At 45.0% G+C, this 3932-nt stretch overlaps 1 non-coding gene across 1 annotated transcript; it reads left to right on the top strand.

Moving 5' to 3' along the window:
- Positions 1–265: 265 nt before the first annotated feature.
- Positions 266–338, top strand: TRNAK-UUU (transfer RNA lysine (anticodon UUU)). Its single transcript has one exon. It is a non-coding gene; the product is annotated as a tRNA-Lys (tRNA).
- The last annotated feature ends 3594 nt before the right edge of the window (positions 339–3932 follow it).

Genomic DNA, 3932 nt, shown 5'->3' with positions numbered 1-3932 from the left:
GTCATTTTGGTTCATCTAGGCACTGAAGGCTGGACTGAAGATACACAATGTATATAGGGACTTGGGGAACACAATCTAATGTTGCAACTCGTTTCTGGCTTGGGCAAACAGAGTTTCAAAGTTTCCTAAGGCACCTCCGGTGTTAGTTTATGCTAAGATTATATAGGGGAGAACACACATGCATGCACATGGTGAAATACCAGTGATCCTGATTCTGCAACTCTTACAGTGGGCTAGATTGTTCATTTACAATCTACAATAGTGAGCCTGGCTAGCTCAGTGGGTAGAGCATCAGACTTTTAATCTGAGGGTCCAGGGTTCAAGTCCCTGGTCAGGCAATGAACTATTCCCCAAGATCTTAAAAGTCTATCTCTTTTGTGGGGGAGGGATAGCTCAGTGGTTTGAGCATTGGCCTGCTAAACCCAGGGTTGTGAGTTCAATCCTTGAGGGGCCATTTAGGGATCTGGGGCAAAAACTGGGGATTGGTCCTGCTTCAAGCAGGGGGTTGGACTAGATGACCTCCTGAGGTCCCTTCCAACCCTGATATTCTATGATTCTATGCTCCGAGTAAGGATTTTAGTTCGAATTGTTTTTCACAATTGAGCATTACTGGTACAAAAATCTTGCGACTTTTCAACTTTGTTCTTTTCAATAAAGGGTTGGAACAAAAATGTTTTTGGAATATTCACAATTCCTCCACAGGTTTCAACCAGCTGCAGCAGTAAGGAAATACTGTAACATGACCATACGCATTGCATACGTGTGGCCATGTGTAATGGGGAAGAGGGCTAGCTCAGTGGTTTGAGCACTGGCCTGCTTAAACCCAGGCTTGTGAGCTCAATCCTTGAGGGGCCATTTAAGGATGTGGGCCAAAAATTGGGGATTGGCCCTGCTTTGAGCAGGGGGTTGGACTAGATGACCTCCTGAGGACCCTTCCAACCCTGATATTCTAAAATGCTAAGTAGAGCTGGGTGAATCTGTGATGACAGGCCATGGATAGCTATAGATATTGACACATTTTTCAGTAACTTTGCCATGGCTTCCTTTGACCTGCCCCCTTCATCTGTTCTCAGTAGGATCAGAAGAACCAAACTGCTGTTTTGAACAAGCTCTATCCTATATACATAGCTTGTTTTAACAAACAAAAGAAATGGGAAAACTGTTGAGAGGAGAAAATGCCAGGGAGTGGGGGTGGCTGTAAAGTTTATGAAGTGCAGACCGTGTGTCAGTGGGGCAATGATTTTATGTTACAGGTCGGTGATGCTCTGCAGGTCACAACACACAAAGCAAGAAGTGGTGCATGTTTTATCAATTGCTCTTCAAGATCTAGTTACTTCCAGGCACAGACACCCCAAACTCTGCACAAAACCAATCACATTGTCTTGGAGAGAGTGCAGGTGAGCGATGCAGCCTTGAAAAGCTGATCTGCTAGGGGCATCTCTTCCATCCATCCAATATCCGTGCCGTGTCTTTCTAGCCAGCAAGCCTGATGGCTCTCTGGGATTTTGGAATTCTCAGGGGACCCTGCTAATTTGCTCTTTGTCCTGCTGAAAAGCTTCACTTTTCAGCACATTAGCGACTGCTACTAGTTGGCTAATATGCTGCCATTGGCATAAATAACTCAACTCCTAGAGCACAGATACAGCTGCAGAGGAAGAAAGGATCTCAGTAGCAGATGTATACATAGGCTGGCACTGCTAATAACCTACTTAAAAGTTGGACATGAGACAGCAGCCAGTGCTTGTATGGTATTTCCATTGCCTAGTTGTATAGCAAATACAATGAGCGGAATCCTCAGCTGTGCTCAGTAAGCACTGGGGGCTGGCAGAGGAGGCAAACAGAGGCTGTTTGTATGGCTCCCACATCCTGAGGCTGGATTTCTACCTACCCTGTCTCCAGTGTCATTTAGAGCAGCCTCAAGACTGTTCTAAACTATGTTTCCTTTTAATGGCCACTACAAGACCTGGGGATTGTTGGCGGGCAGCATGTTCTGACCATGCTCCAAAATCCCCTCTGGATTGATGGGCCAGGGAAGTGGTATCATGGAACCAGTGACACTGGCTCTGCACTAATTGATGATCTCCGCACTCCAGAACAGTGCAAAGGGGCTGAATTTAGGACCAGACTCTGGCCCAGTAACTCCACCTGCGGATGGACTTAGGGCCAGATCCTCAGCTAGTGTAATTAGCATTGCTCCTTTGAAGCCAACAGAGCTACATGGATTTACACCAGCAGAGGATCTGGCTCTTACTCCTAATGGAAGCCCTATACACTACATTCTCTGCTACTCCTTTCATTCTAGCCCTACTTTGTCTCCGCTAGACCCTTACTACTATCCATTTCCTCTGCTCCACCCTAGCTTGAGGATCATGGTTCTACCACTGTTACGGGACCAAAGATCCAAGGAGTTAGTTATCAAACCAAGGGCATCATTACAAATGCCGTCTAGGGGAGGTTGTTTGTTTCACGGTCTCTTCTCCAAGCATGTGCTTTTCTGCCAGAAAGTGGGACTTTTATTGTGAAGCGAGCCCCGTAACATATCACACAAACGGAGCAGAGATTGGGCTCTGCCTTTTGTCTCTCCTAGCATTCCTTGCCATGTCTGCTAAATATCAGATACTGAGGTTTAAGCACATGTGGGCTCCCACCCAGCTCATCCTCCCCGCTAGCTTGTTTCTGCAGCAAAATCGACTCAAAGAGCCAAACACACTTCTGCTTGTGTTTCCCCCATCTGAAATTAATTTGGCCTATGGTCCTGAGTCTGTGACCTCACAAATCATTCCCATAGCAACAGACTGCAATATCACAAAGAGCAGGTTATGGGCTCAGGGCCTGATCCAAAGCCTACTGAAGTCAACAGAAAGACTCCCACTTATGTCAAAGACATTGGATTTGAACTCAGACCCTGAGCTGTGGACACGTGAAACTTGGATGTGTACAAAGGTATTATTTGCACCCCACCCTCGCATGGATCCTCAGGGCAGTTTGGTGCACCTTTGAAGGCTGTTCTGCCAGTAGCCCCAGATGCTATGAGATCTAATGATCATAGACGGTCATAGGGAAGCCCCCTGTTTCCTGGTCACATACTTGGCGATGTACAAATCTTGACATGTACTAGTGCAGCCTAAGTGGCTAGAGCATGCACTATGGGTCAGGACATCTGGCTTCTATACCCAGCTTGGCCTGCCCCTTGCCGTGTCTCAGTTTCCCCATCTGTAAAATGGGGATATGATACTGACCTACTTTGAAAAACCCTATGAGATGTACTGAAGAAAAGTGCTCTGTAAGAGCCAGGTATTATTACTAACATCAAAACAGTTCTGCTATCAAATACCTGCAGTGAACTTTTTGCATATGAGCTATGCACCAAGAATGACTTGGCAAATAATTCTGAATTACAAATGTATTTCAGACAATTTGCAAACAGAAAAAAGACAAGGAAATCCGACGTATAAATAATCTGTCATGAACTATTCACCCATTGCTATTCCTGACACATCTTTAAGAAACAATAACTAGTACCATTGTTCAAAAAGAATGAGATTATACTACACTTCTGTGGCATGATGGGATCCTTCCTAATTGATTTTGGATGCTGACTTATAATATACAGCAGATATCTGGGAACTGCAATAATTTTAACATGTAATCATCCTGGTCTGTTACCAAAATGAGCTATTCCTTCGACAGTACTTTGATAACTCCCCACTTAAAAGATGAGCGTGTATTCGTAAGCCAAGATTTTCAAGCGTGACTGGCGAGTTCGGGCAACTCAACTTTTGAGTGCCCATCTAGGGACACTTTAAAAGGGACACTTTAGAGTGTCTCGAAGCTGAGCACCCAAAATCATGAGTTGCTTTTGAAAAAATTGGCTTTGGTAGGTATCACTGTCAGCAGAGATCAATTAAACTTTGTGATCAGCACAGACGGCC

Source organism: Eretmochelys imbricata, chromosome 11 (genome assembly GCF_965152235.1).
Source record: "Eretmochelys imbricata isolate rEreImb1 chromosome 11, rEreImb1.hap1, whole genome shotgun sequence".
NCBI classification, from domain to species: domain Eukaryota; kingdom Metazoa; phylum Chordata; order Testudines; family Cheloniidae; genus Eretmochelys; species Eretmochelys imbricata.
Note: the sequence above shows the minus strand (reverse complement) of the source record. Positions and strands in the feature narration are given on the sequence as shown.